We start from the raw sequence: 15682 nt of genomic DNA, 5'->3' as shown, positions 1-15682 counted from the left end.
CATCTAAAAGCAGAGTCATACTCCAGCACCTGATGAAGGATCGTCATCTATTTGGTATTTGGAGACTTCTTAACCCTCCTGGTAGGGACACTACTTTTTACTCAATACCTCACAGGTCACATTCTAGAATTGACTTGTTTTTGATATCTGGTCTCCTACCAATGACCATCTGGGATCATTCCCCTATTCGTTTGTCCTTAAATGGAATCTAGTGAAAATATGATATAGAAGAAAATAAGTCAAAGAATTCATGCAGTTGATGAAGGTGTACGTTTCCCTTTAATCAGCTCCATCTGTGGGCTTAGAGTTAACAAGAAGACAGTACATCAGTGCCTTTGAGATTTCAGTTAAATACAGTAGCACAGAATCCCTCTGATCTTGCATAATTGAGTTTGGTTTCCCTCTTCATTAACACACACAAGACAAAACACGTTTTGGCCAGGTGTCTTATTCCTCAGTCTTCACATTAAAAAAAAAAATGTATTTTCTGTAATATAATCCTTGTTGATTCACGAGTCAGCCATCTTTCCAAGTAGCTTCATGTCTGCCAAAGGTTATAAGCTATGACAACTTGTGAAACCGTCAAGATACCAGGACCATACCAAAGTTTAATTTAATGGGACAAAACACACTACCACACTACTCCCTCTCTCTTGCTTTAGAGGTTTTAGATCAGTTTGGCTACCAAAAATGTTCACCCAAGGTGGGTGCAGATGGGCTTATCAGATATGAGTATAAAGCACATTGGGATCCTTTCTCAATAGACACTGTCCCCCCAGATTCTGTATTTAGCGCTGGAATCAAAGATCTCTGTGCAAATTAATTGGCTTGCAACCTAATTAGGGGCCCTTTTTACTAAGCTGCACAGGTACCTATGTGCGCCCAATGCGCACCAAAATGGAGTTACTGCCCGACTACCGCATGGCTCTTGCGGTAATTTCATTTTTTGGCGCACGTCTGATATGCGGATTTGAAAAATATTTTGTGATTTTCTGTCGCGCGTCTGGCATCTGACGCAAGTAGGTCATTACCGCCCAGATTCTTTACCGCTAGGTCTATGGCTGGCGGTAAGGTGTTAGACTCAAAATGGCCGCACGGCCATTTTGATTTTGCCGCATGTCCATTTTCGGGGGGGAGGGGGGAAGAGGGCTTTTTTTACAGGTGCGCAGAAAAATTATTCTGCATGCGCCCAAAACCCGCGCCTACACTACCGCAAGCCATTTTTCAGCACGCCTTTCTAAAAGGACCCCCTAACTGCACTGAATTGATATCAATTCATGCAGTTAACTGGCATTAATTAAAGTTGCGTACACATCTATTCCCTATTCTATAACACACAGCACCTAAATTCCTTGGTATGCAACTCAAAAGGGGGCATGGCCAGAGGAGTGGCAGGGGCATTTCTAAAAGATGTGCACAGGGTTATAGAGTACCTACCATGTCCACACCAAACTGTAAAGAGTTGGGGGCTGGCATTTACACCAGGTTTCAGTCACTTATAGAATAGTGCTCCGTACAAAATTTTTCCAGTGCCAAAATCACGGCACTATTTACTGAGGGCCCCTTTTACTAAGCCGCATAGGAGCCTATGCTCACCAAAGGTCCGCCAAATTGGAGTTACTGCCCGGATACTGTGTGGCCCTTGCGGTAATTTCAATTTTGGTGCGTGTCCGCTACGCGCGTCGGAAAAATATTTGTTATTTTCTGGCGCACGTAACAGACACGCGCCAAGTGGCATTTGACACACATAGGTCATGTTTTTATTTACCCCTCTCTAGATCCCCGTTGGACCCTTGCCCTCCTAAACTATCCAACCTAACACCATCTTCCCTAACCCCTCATCCATCTTCTGTTTACTTTTGATTGTATCCAATATCCTGTCATGACTTTGTCATAACTATACTCTGTAAGCCACATTGAGCCTGGAAATAGGTGGGAAAATGTGGGGTACAAATGCAATAAATAAATAAAATAAATAAGTCTGTTAAATAGGATCTCGGCTTTCTGACTCCTAGCATCTAAGAGCATCTTTGGGCATCTGTGCTCCAACATAGTATGTAAATGGGTAGGAGTTTCCTCACTTATGTGGGTATTATAAAGAATAATTTGTCTGTGTAGGTGTATTAAGAGAAATAAGTACGTAGTCAAGAAATGGGTATAGACAAGGGAGATAGATGTTAAAATTGATCTTTATTCTTACCCACAAATTCAATCAGTCTGGCACGCTCATCAGTCAAAGTCTCAGGTTGACCGACCGTAGTTCCACCCTCTGGGTAGAGTTGGGGAAAGATTCCAAACTCCTCCCAGATTGGCATTTCTTAAATACCCTCTCCTCACTCATTAGACCCAATGGGCACACATTTTTTTCATATGTGAATCATATTTTTCTGACAGTTAGCTTAACCGCAGATCAGAAGCCCTTCTCCCTATTTCTTAATAACTGTCACATCCTGACTTGTAAACAAGTCTTCTAAAATGTAAAGACAAGTATTCATATTTCATGAAAAGGACTCCATCTTATAATTAGGGACTCCATTTTCCTGACCTAGCTTTTTACTATTCCAGCCATTTATTCCTTCATCTTGGCCCTTACACTGTATTTGGATGTCACACCAGATCCTGATAAGGTTTGCCAGCCGGGCCCTGCTTCAGCAAGTACTCAGCTGCAAAGCCATCATCATATTTCTGGCCTAGTCAGTGCTTCTTAGCAGCCTAGGCTATAGAGCTCGGCCCACCACTATTCCAGTGGAGGGGTCTCTAGTTGTAACACATATTAACAGTCATTACCGCCCAGATTCTTTACCGCTAGGTCTATGGCTGGGGGGGGGTGTTACTTTTCTCCCATCCATTAGCCCTCACAGGGAGGGGAAATACAGATAAAAAATAATAAGAAAGAGAATTTAGACTCCATTAGGCGCAGCCAGTAATTACCTTTATTAGTATCTCACAGAGCCAAAATACAAAATTCAGTCCTCTCCCTTGGAGCAGGTTGTCAGTCAGCAATGTGCATCCTGAAAGACAAGGGACTGCTCAGCTCTCACTATCCCAACCACCACATATATACTCTCAGTAAAGTTTCGCTTCTCATAAATCATGTGATTTTTCCCAAACTAGAAATCAGAAACAAGCCTGTGCCATATATGGATATTCCTGTACTATATCAATCTCTCCTGATGTGTGTCCACGTGAACAGTCAGTGGCCATTGGCTAATTAGCTACCAGTTCTGCGTGCAAAGCCAGAACAATACCCTTGTGTCCTCTATCTCCCCAAATGAAACATTCTGGACATCTTAGGCTCACACTGTGTCCTCAGCCTGTCAGCAACTGCCAAGGTTACCTTATATGAAAGGCATGATCTCAGCTCCTGAGAAAAGCACTGTATGTTGCAAAGATGCTAACTTCTTAGGCCAAGTTGTGAGAACCAAAGTGAGCAAAGTACAGGCCTCAGTAGCAGTAGTTAGCCCTTAGTAATAGGCCTAACATAGGAAGGAATATACAGCGGTAAGGTGTCAGACTCATAATGGACGTGCAGCAATTTTGACTTTGCTGCATGTCCATTTTCGGGGGGAAAAAAAGGGCTTTTATAGGTGCGCTAAAAAATAGATTGGCGCACACCCAAAACCTGCACCTACACTACCGCAACCCATTTTCAGCGCACCTTTGTAAAAGGACCTCTAAATTTCCCCCTTTATGCAAATATCTCTGGTTTAAGGAGCAAGACTTTGAAATCTTAACTATAGTTTAGGCTAGCAAAATCTAAGGATAAGTATAATACTTGTAAATTATTTTTTCTTCATCTCGTTTGTTTTTCTTCCTGCTCAAGACATAAAAGAAACACAGCTCTCACTTGACCCCTTTTGGGGGGAAAGGGAAATGGGACTTGATATACTGCCTTTCTGAGGTTTTTGCAACTGCATTCAAAGTGGTTTACATATATTCAGGTACTTATTTTGTACCAGGGGCAATGGAGGGTTAAGTGACTTGCCCAGAGTCACAAGGAGCTGCAGTAGGAATTGAACTCAGTTCCCCAGGATCAAAGTCCACTGCACTAACCACTAGGCTACTCCTCCACTTCTTCTGTCTCTGTTTTTAGCTCTGCTGTTTTTTTCAAAGCTGCAAAGGGGTTTTTAACGGGCAGTAGGCCATTCAGCACTGCAGGATACGGATGTGCAATCTTAGAATAATTAATGCCTTAAATGGCTGGGGTTTTAGGCCAGATTTGAATAAGTTCAGAGGGGGGAGCACAATGCAGCAATTCAGGAAGTTTATTCCAAGCCTACAGCACAGCAAACTGGAAAGTGTGGAAAAAGATATAGGGGGCTCTTTTACTAAGCCGCATAGGTTGCAGTATGGGCTCACGCCCAAATTTTTGTTAATAGCTGCCCACTACTGGCAACATTAGCGCAACATGTCTTGAGGATATCCAAGGAGGGTGATCGCAGGTGCTTATCATCGTGCTAAATATAACCATCGGGATCTCCTGCTTCGCCCTCGAGAGAGAATGGAACAAGATGAAAATGACATCATCACCTGTGTATTGAGATATATGATTAAGGCTAGTAGGGTCTCCAGGATTATTAGGGACCATTGGGGCATTTTGAGAACTCTCCCGTTTTTTTTCAGATATGAGAGTTAGATTTGCCTACAGTGGCTCCAAGAATTTTTTTTAGTCTTAGTATTTTTATTGAATAAATAACAGGATAATACAATACAAATCATTATAAGAGCATATCAATTTCAAAAGGTGTGAAGGAGGAAAGAGAGAGAGAAATAAAAGGGGGAGGGGAAGGATTTCTCAACATGCATCTTTAAAGTAAGTCAATAACAAAGACCACTTCTCCTTATAAGAAATATACCGACATGACTTTTTAGCTAGAAAGATTTCATACTTATTAGTCTGAAATATTAAATTCCACCAGCCTTGGTGTGTGGCTTGATTCAGAGTCTTCCAGTGACGAAAGATGACCTTCAAAGCTAAAGTGAGCAAAGTATTAACAAGTAAACATTCAGTGTGGCTTAACATAGACTGAAAACACTGATCTCGAAGCAACACAACATAGGACCAGTGAAATGAAAGACATCTGTTAAAGTGTCGCTCCAAGAATTTGAAGGAACTATTGAGCTCCTCTTTATTGCCAGCAAGATGCCCAGAGATACAGGTGTTTAATGGACATAAGAAATGCCATGATTGTAGCATGTGTCCTTTGATGCTAGAAATCGATACATATACTCATCCTCGTACTGCCCATATACACCATCTGAGAGTAAACACGACATGCAAGTCAGATCATGTAGTTTACTGTGGTGTGTGTCCCTGCAACAAGCTATATGTGGGCCAGACGACACGCCCACTGTACACTCGTCTGATAGAACATAAGAGCGCTATCAGGACTAAGAAATCCACTTCACCTCTTGAAAGTCACCGTGATGCTATGCAGTACCCATTCTACCTGCTGAAGTGCTTTGAGCTAGAACACATACTGACATCAACTAACCGCATAGCAAGGGCGTAGCCAGACAACAGATTTTGGGTGGGCCTAGGCAAGAAGTGGGTGGGCACCAAATGTTCTCCCCCCCACCACCAGCAAAAGATATCTCAGCTGGCAGGAAAATGCTTCTTTCCACCTTGGCAGTCTGCAGCAGGCATGAGCTGAGAACTGAACATTCGCAGATGCCGGTATCGTGGAGAGTAGCGTTTTCGTTACTATCAGGGGGAAGTCTTCAGCTTGGGATCTCTACCATGTGCTACTGTTGGGTAGGCCTGAGCCCTAAGGTCCACCCAGGCCCACCTGTGGCTACACCACTGCCGCATAGGGTGTGACAGAAAGTGTATGCTGCTCCAGAGAGAGCAACGTTGGATTTTTCAACTGAATTCCTTAATCCCTGAGGGTCTGAATGCGAAAGTAGAGTGGTACCATAAATAAACCTAGAAAATAAATTATAAATAATTGAAACCTTTTTCCATATGACGTGTAGATACTGTGTATTCCTTTAAGAAATCACTGTGATAGGCTGCCTTGTTCACAAAGCGTCTCACGTTAAGTGCTCACATAGAGGGGCCATTTTGTTGGGTTCCCGTCTTCCTCCTCTGCTAAGATATACGCAGAGGTATTTTGCCACATACATGGATCAGTCAAGAAACTCTGTTTAACTGTTTGTTTTGTCTTGCTTGCCGATAATTATAAGCTGACTTAATATTCTTTTTCACCAGAGCATTTTCTGACCACCAGACCCTGAAGCAGGCTGACGAAACGCTGGCCATCGTAGGTCACGGTCTTTATTGATGAAAAAGGAAGCACAGGAAGAAGCTAAGACAAGCTAAGTGAAAGATAACAGCTATTTATTGCTCTACTGAATATTTTTGTCTGCACTTTAGAGCATAGGCTATTAATTTGAAACAACTGTGATCCAACATAAGATTGATTGACTCAAAATTCAAGGGCCGTTACAACTTTTATAATAGGAGGTTTTTTTAAGCCAGTGATGAAGCAGTCCTGCTCCCATGGCTAGATAAAGCTAGATAATTGGCTTCCCCAGCCTGTACGTCTAGCCCAGTCTTTGTCCGTTTTCAAATCCAGGCTAAAAGCCCACCTCTTTAATGCTGCTTTTGACTCCTAACCACTACTCACTTGCCCTGTACCTTTTATCCCCACTTCTATAATTCCATTATCTCATAGTTGTTCTGTCTGTTTGCCTGTCCTGTTTAGATTGTGAGCTATTTCAGCAGGGACTGTCTACTCTTTTCATGTATGGTGTACAGCACTGCGTATGCCTTGTAGCGCTATATAAGTGATAAGTAGTAGTAGTAAAGCTGGGAGCTTCTTGAGGCTTTTTTCCTCCTGACGCCTCCTAATTAATCTGCAAGTTCAGACCTTGAGACGAGTATCTCTTGTATTTTATATTTGTGTAACATTAGCGCATGGCCATTAAATAAGAAAATCAGCCATTTTTTGCCTGCGGCAAACAATGGCCTTAACGTGTGGAAAAGACCTGCATAAGGGCATTTTAAGGCCAGTTTTTGCCGCAGCTTAGTAAAAGGACCCCCTAAGTTTGTACCTGAGGCAGTGGACAGTTAATGTGTCTTGCCCATGATTACAAGAAACAGAAGTAGAATTTGAACCCAGGCTTCCCTGCTTCTCAGGCTGCTGTCCTAACCACTAGGCTACTCCTCCACTCCATTTGTGTCCTTTTAATAAAGGCACCAGTACAACTGGAATCCAACAGCTTGGTTCTTGATATCCTAAGAATCATTCCAAAGTAGGCAGTAGACAGCAATTCCATTCTGCAAAAAAAAGCCTGTAACAGCTTTTAGAATCAGATCTCTTCCCTAATTCAGTCCTTAAGTATTGAACAAAATGAAATCTAATCAGGAAACTAACAATTCAAAAGAAATCTGTATCTGGACTGATACTAACGAGGTCATATTACATGTGGACAATTTTTTAAGTGGTCCTTTTACTAAGCTGCGGTAAAAAGAAGCCTGCAATAGTGTAGGCACGTGCAGAATTAGTTTTCAGTGTCCCTGTAAAAAAGGCCTCTTTTTTTTTTCCTGAAAATGGACGTGTGGCAAAATCAAAATTGCTGTGCATCCATTTTGGGTCTCTGACCTTACCGCCAGCCATAGACCTAGCGGTTAAGAATTTGGGTGGTAAGGACTGTAGGGGTATTTACCTGAGATCTCACCTGAGCTGGTCTTGGTTCATACAAGCCTGTTACAGCAAGATGGATTTTACAACCTCTGACCTGAGCACATCTGTGTCAGCAAGATCCAGCTTTTCAGCTTCTGGAAAATCACTGGCACATTCTGTATTACAACCACCCTGTTATCACCCAGAGAAGCTGAAACGGGAGTGAGACCCATGGCTCCAGAAAGCATGGTTGAAGACAGATATGCAGACCATAAAAGTAACAACTTCAGGGTCACGAACAAAGGACTCTTCATGCTCATGGAGTTTGCTGGACAGAATCATGATTGGTCCCGGAGGATCACCTGACGGAGAGGTACTAACAAAACGGGAACTAAAGAAAGTTAGTTGTTCGGAGACCATCAGACAGTTGGGACTGACAAGAAGGACCTAAGAAGACAAGCAAGGTTAGAAGGCTCGGAGGGAGCAAGAGACTGTGTTGTTCCAACCTTGTGAACTACATATCTGGTGAAAATACAGATTGGCTCAGCTACATCAGCTCTGAAATACGGCACTGAATGACTGTGACACCTGCTTTCAGAAGATAGACCCTGAATGAATCCGAGACTGAGACTTGCTGTGGATATAGCTAGAGTCTAAGAAGAAATCAGCACCTGCCTCATCGACAGACTGCTTCAGAGACAGCGTGGTGAGATAACAGTGATTTACTTTCTATAGTCTGGGATTACTGAGTTGCGTTTGTCTGAGATAAAGATTGGTTAGGTCATAACTTGTGGTCAGAGAATAAGCTGCTAACAGTTGTATTTTGCATAAGAAGTGTAGTATAAGTTTTCACAATTACAAAATCAGGTTTGTGTAATTCCAGTAAGAATCATTTTGCATAGTCTTTATTTTGGTAGCAATCTATTTGTTTTTATTATTATCGGCAAGTTATATATTGTATTTTGCTAAGCCTTGCTGCTGTTCTATTTATATATATTCTCTTTATTTTATAATCAAACATATAAATTGCGAGTGACCGTACTCACCGCAAATGCGCAGTAGACACCGAACGTTCAAGGAGCAACACTCCAAACCCCGCCTCCACCAGCAGCTCCTGTACCGAACGTAATGCAGCCAATAGGGAGGGGAGGGGGCGTGGAAATCTGAGGAGGACAAATGCAGCCAATAGGGAGGGGAGGGGCATGGAAATCGGAGGAGGACATAATGCAGCCAGTAGGGAGGGAAGGAGGGGGCGTGGAAATCGTAGAAGGACGTAATGCAGCCAATTGGGAGGGAAGGAGGGGGCGTGGAAATCGGAGGAGGACGTAATACAGCCAATAGGGAGGGGAGGGGGCGTGGAAAATGAAGGAGGACGTAATGCAGCCAATAGGGAGGGAAGGAGGGGGCGTGGAAATCGGAGGAGGACGTAATGCAGCCAATAGGGAGGGGAGGGGGCGTGGAAAACGGAAGAGGACGTAATGCAGCCAATAGGGAGGGAAGGAGGGGGCGTGGAAATTGGAGGAGGATGTAATGCAGCCAATAGGGAGGGGAGGGGGCGTGGAAAACGGAGGAAGATGTAATGCAGCCAATAGGGAGGGAAGGAGGGGGCGTGGAAATTGGAGGAGGACGTAATGCAGCCAATAGGGAGGGGAGGGGGCGTGGAAAACGGAGGAAGATGTAATGCAGCCAATAGGGAGGGGGTGTGGAAATCGGAGGAGGACATAATGCAGCCAATAGGGAGGGAAGGAGGGGGCGTGGACATCGGTGGGGGAGGGAGGGAGGATGGAGAAGAGAACTACCATGTACAAGGGCACAGCAGGAAGGACAATGTGGGCAACAAAAAAACCCACAGCAGAAACCAAGCAGGGATCAAAAAACGTTCTGGGGCCAACAGAAAAAGGTAAACAGGTACATTCACTCGCAGCACACACACACACACAAGTCCTGCTTTGCAGCATGAAGCAAAGACATAGCTGTCCCGCCCCTTTGGCTCACTGAACAGCACGAGTCAGCAGAAGGGGCGGAACAACAACAACAACAACATGTATGCGGGGAGGGGGGGGGGGAGGGAGACCGGCACACACGTAAAAACGAGCCTGCCTTTCAAACTGCTCCAACAACTGCCTAAAAGGAGACACTGAACCTCCACCGCCACACAGCTCCAACAACTGACTACAAGGAGACACTGAACCTCCACTGACACACAGCTCGAACAACTGACTACAAGGAGACACTGAACCTCCACTGACACACAGCGCCAACAACTGACTACAAGGAGACACTGAACCTCCACCGCCACACAGCTCCAACAACTGACTACAAGGAGACACTGAACCTCCACTGACACACAGCTCGAACAACTGACTACAAGGAGACACTGAACCTCCACTGACACACAGCGCCAACAACTGACTACAAGGAGACACTGAACCTCCACTGACACACAGCTCGAACAACTGACTACAAGGAGACACTGAACCTCCACCGCCACACAGCTCCAACAACTGACTACAAGGAGACACTGAACCTCCACCGCCACACAGCTCCAACAACTGACTACAAGGAGACACTGAACCTCCACTGCCACACAGCTCCAACAACTGACTACAAGGAGACACTGAACCTCCACTGACACACAGCGCCAACAACTGACTACAAGGAGACACTGAACCTCCACACAGCTCCAACAACTGACTACAAGGAGACACTGAACCTCCACTGCCACACAGCTCGAACAACTGACTACAAGGAGACACTGAACCTCCACTGCCACACAACTCCAACAACTGACTACAAGGAGACACTGAACCTCTACCACCACACAGCTCCAACAACTGACTACAAGGAGACACTGAACCTCCATTGCCACACAGCTCCAACAACTGACTACAAGGAGACACTGAACCTCCACCGCCACACAGCTCCAACAACTGACTACAAGGAGACACTGAACCTCCACTGACACACAGCTCCAACAACTGACTACAAGGAGACACTGAACCTCCACACAGCTCCAACAACTGACTACAAGGAGACACTGAACCTCCACTGACACACAGTGCCAACAACTGACTACAAGGAGACACTGAACCTCCACCGCCACACAGCTCCAACAACTGACTACAAGGAGACACTGAACCTCCACTGACACACAGCTCCAACAACTGACTACAAGGAGACACTGAACCTCCACCGCCACACAGCTCCAACAACTGACTACAAGGAGACACTGAATCTCCACCGCCACACAGCTCCAACAACTGACTACTAGGAGACACTGAACCTCCATTGCCACACAGCTCCAACAACTGACTACAAGGAGACACTGAACCTCCACCGCCACACAGCTCCAACAACTGCCTACAAGGAGACACTGAACCTCCACACAGCTCCAACAACTGACTACAAGGAGACACTGAACCTCCACTGACACACAGCTCCAACAACTGACTACAAGGAGACACTGAACCTCCACTGCCACACAACTCCAACAACTGACTACAAGGAGACACTGAACCTCCACACAGCTCCAACAACTGACTACAAGGAGACACTGAACCTCCACCGACACACAGCGCCAACAACTGACTACAAGGAGACACTGAACCTCCACCGCCACACAGCTCCAACAACTGACTACAAGGAGACACTGAACCTCCACCGCCACACAGCTCCAACAACTGACTACAAGGAGACACTGAACCTCCACTGACACACAGCTCCAACAACTGACTACAAGGAGACACTGAACCTCCACACAGCTCCAACAACTGACTACAAGGAAACACTGAACCTCCACTGACACACAGCTCCAACAACTGACTACAAGGAGACACTGAACCTCCACTGCCACACAACTCCAACAACTGACTACAAGGAGACACTGAACCTCTACCACCACACAGCTCCAACAACTGACTACAAGGAGACACTGAACCTCCACCGCCACACAGCTCCAACAACTGACTACAAGGAGACACTGAACCTCCACCGCCACACAGCTCCAACAACTGACTACAAGGAGACACTGAACCTCCACCGCCACACAGCTCCAACAACTTGACTACAAGGAGACACTGAACCTCCAATGACACACAGCTCCAACAACTGACTACAAGGAGACACTGAACCTCCACACAGCTCCAACAACTGACTACAAGGAAACACTGAACCTCCACTGACACACAGCTCCAACAACTGACTACAAGGAGACACTGAACCTTCACTGCCACACAGCTACAACAACTGACTACAAGGGGACACTAAACCTCCACTGACACACAGCTACAAGGAGACACTGAACCTCCACTGACACACAGCTCCAACAACTGACTACAAGGAGACACTGAACCTCCACCGCCACACAACTCCAACAACTGACTACAAGGAGACACTGAACCTCCACTGCCACACAGCTCCAACAACTGACTACAAGGAGACACTGAACCTCCACTGAAACACAGCTCCAACAACTGACTACAAGGAGACACTGAACCTCCACTGACACACAGCTCCAACAACTGACTGCAAGGAGACACTGAACCTCCACTGCCACACAGCTCCAACAACTGCCTACAAGGAGACACTGAACCTCCACTGAGACAGGGAGTACTAACAGCTCACAAGCACTCTCTCTCACTCGCTCACACACTCTCTCTCATTCACTCACTCACACACACAGAGACACCCAAGCACACACACACTAGCTGCTCACTCTCACACTCACTGTCTCTTTGGGAGGGCAGGGAACAGAGGACGGTGGCTTGACATGGGGTGAGGGAAGAGGACAGAGGAGGGTTGCTGGACATGGGGGGAGGACAGGGGACAGAGCAGACTTGCTACACATGGAGGTGAAATTAAAAAAACTTGCCCGTTTTAACGGGCTTAACGGCTAGTAAATAATATATACTATCTGTGGCTTTGGTTTCGTTCTCTCTAGCTCAGCTAATTTTGGTTAGGTGCCAAAGTAAGGCCCTGTTTCCCCTAGCACGAGTCCAGAATATTTGCTTAGGCAGAGTTCTGTAATCTAGCACCTTGGCATAAATAATTCTGTTAGGAGCTGTTTTCCTATAAGACTTATTTAGACTACCTACAGGATCTACATGCGTCGGACGCACACCAAAAATGAAATTCCCTTAAGAGCCACGTAGTAGTCGGGCGGTAAGTCCATTTTGGCGTGCGTTGGGTGTGCATAGTAAAAGGGGCCCTAAATTCTTTAGAGTATTTCATGCGTAGTTCAGCGATTGTCTTTTCAACAGCTCCTTCATTTGCTTTGCAAGGCATGAGAATTCATTTACTAAGCTGCCAGTGAAAAAAAAAAAAATAACCTGATTATGCACACGTTAGTGTTTTACACCAGAATCTTGATCCATTAAGCCCTGGAGAGAGGCAACACAGAAAAAGAACATTTAAAACGTGCTTTGTAAATATAAATTAGCTGCTTACAATCTAATGATTTCTCACTTCCATTGCAAAAAAGACTATTTAGATAATTAGACTCACAAGAGAGACGTCTCTGACTCTGGCTCAGAATTAAAACAAAAAAGGGAGCTGAAAGAAACAGCCAGTAAACATTTAGGGAGCAAATTTCTAAAGCCTTAAGAATGTTAAGGCCGAAGTAAAAACTTGGGGGCCCTTAGCTGTGTAGGCGCCTCTGTGCGCCCTACGCTCATCAATTCAGAGTTACTGCCCGGCTACTGCGTGGCCTCTGCGGTGATTTCATTTTTTTACGCGCGCCAGAAAATATATTTGATTTTCTGGTGCGCAGGCAATAATCAGCATTTGGACGCATGTTGACCACTACCGCCCGGTTAACGCATGGGACTTTACCGCTAAGTCAATGGCTGGTGGTAAGGTCTCAGACCCTAAATGGACGCACGCCAATTTTCATTTTGCCGCACGTCCATTTTTGCCCCCCCCCCGCCCCCCCCAAAAAGGCATTTTTTTACACATGCGCTGAAAAACGATCCTGAGCTCGGCCAAAACATGCGCCTACACTACCGCAGACCATTTTTCAGCTCACCTTAGCAAAAGGACCCCTAAGTGCTACTAAAAATGACTGGATAGCCGCAAACAAACGGTTTAAGCGGTCGGTGACTGTTCTACTACTACTACTACTATTTAGCATTTCTATAGCGCTACAAGGCATACGCAGCGCTGCACAAACCCAGCCGGTTAACTAGCTTTGAATATCGGCACAGTATATTTACTGTTTTTATACATATGTTTTAGACCCCTGCCACAGGCACAGGCTAAAACTTGGTCTGTGCTGGGTCCTCAATAAACACTTTATAAGTACACTAGTAAAAAAGGCCCATTTCTGGGAGAGATGAAACGGGCGCTAGCAAGGTTGTGTTGTGAAGCGATAGTCGTGTCTCCCGGCATGTGCAGCCTCCCCACCCATCCCGACCCATCGTCAGCGACCGAGCTGTCCCCCCAACCCCCAGTTTTGGTGTGCAGCGATCCTCTTGTGCTCCGGCGTGTGCAGGCTCCGCACCCATGCCGACGCGTCACCAGCGACGCAGCTGTTTTGCAACCCCCCTGCAGGCCCCGGTTGATGTGCAGCAAACCTCGTGTGTGCCAGCGTGTACAGCCTCCCCACCCATCCCTACGCATCGTCAGCGACGCACCTGTCCCGCAACCCCCCTGCAGGCACCTGGGCGCTCCGTGGTGCGGGTCCCGTGTGAACCATGGGCGGCGAGTTGCCGAGGGGCAGCGTTTCCTGGGCAGGGTTTCATGGACCGAGGTGCGCGATGCGGGTCCCGTCCGAACCATATTTCCTGGACTGCTGTGCGCGATGCGGGTCCCGTCCGAACTATGGCCAGCGAGTTGCCGAGGGGCAGGGGGAGATGTCAGTTCCTGGACTGTGCTCCGCCCTCATCGTCATCATGTTCTGACGTGAGGGCGGGGCACAGGACGCCTCACACTTCCTGTTTTGAGCCATGGGCAAAACGGATATCTGGACGCCTCACACTTCCGGTTTGGAGGCTTCATTTAGAACGTTGGGGTTGTGAATTATGTCCGGAAGGGGCGTGGCTGAGGGCGGGTCTATGAGTGACAGTGAGTGGTGCATGAGTGAGAGTGAGTGAACTGAGAGCCTAGCCTTCAGTGTTTCCCTCCTTCAGAGTGAGCTTCAGAATGTTCCAGGTGAGAATTATTTATATAGATAAGTACATAAGTAATGCCACACTGGGAAAATACCAAGGGTCCATCAAGCCCAGCATCCTGTCCACGATAGCGGCTAATCCAGGCCAAGGGCACCTGGCAAGCTTCCCAAACGTACAAACATTCTATACATGTTATTCCTGGAATTGTGGATTTTTCCCAAGTCCATTTAGTAGTGGTTTATGGACTTGTCCTTTAGGAAACCATCTGCCAAGCTAACCGCCTTCATCACGTTCTCCGGCAACGAATTCCAGAGTTTAATTATGCGTTGGGTAAAGAAAAATTTTCTCCGATTTGTTTTAAATTTACTACACTTGACTCTGACAGCTCCCTGATCTTCAACCATCACCTCATATCCTTGTGGTTTCTTGGTTTACCTTTGCTGCTAAACACTACTAAGAATGGGGTGTTTTTACTAAGGCGCGTTGACAATGGCCTGCGCTGGTGTAGGCACATGTATTGGATGCGCACAGGCCCATTTTTCAGCATGCCTTCCAAGAAGGCCCTTTTTTGTTATGGCCAAAAACGGACGTGCGGCAAAATTAAAACGAGCGCGCATCCATTTTGGGTCTGAGACCTTACCGCCACCCACTGACTTAGCGGTAGGGTCTCATGCATTAACTGGGCAGTAATCAGCAGCGCGCATACACTACCGATTACCGCACGGTTAATGCCACGCGGTACAAATTTTCTGACACACGATTTGGATGCCTTCAAAAAAATAGAATTACCACCCAGGGCACGCAGTAGCCGGGCGGTAGCTCTAATTTGACGCATGCTGAACGCACGTAGGTGCCTACACACTTTAGTAAAAGGGCCCAATAAGCGAAAAGCCAACAGGAAGCTGCATTTAGAAAAGAGGTCCGGTCACACACCTGTTGTGCATCGCT

The sequence above is a fragment of the Microcaecilia unicolor genome, chromosome 9 (assembly GCF_901765095.1).
Source record: "Microcaecilia unicolor chromosome 9, aMicUni1.1, whole genome shotgun sequence".
Lineage (NCBI taxonomy): Eukaryota > Metazoa > Chordata > Amphibia > Gymnophiona > Siphonopidae > Microcaecilia > Microcaecilia unicolor.
This window is presented reverse-complemented; position numbering follows the sequence as displayed.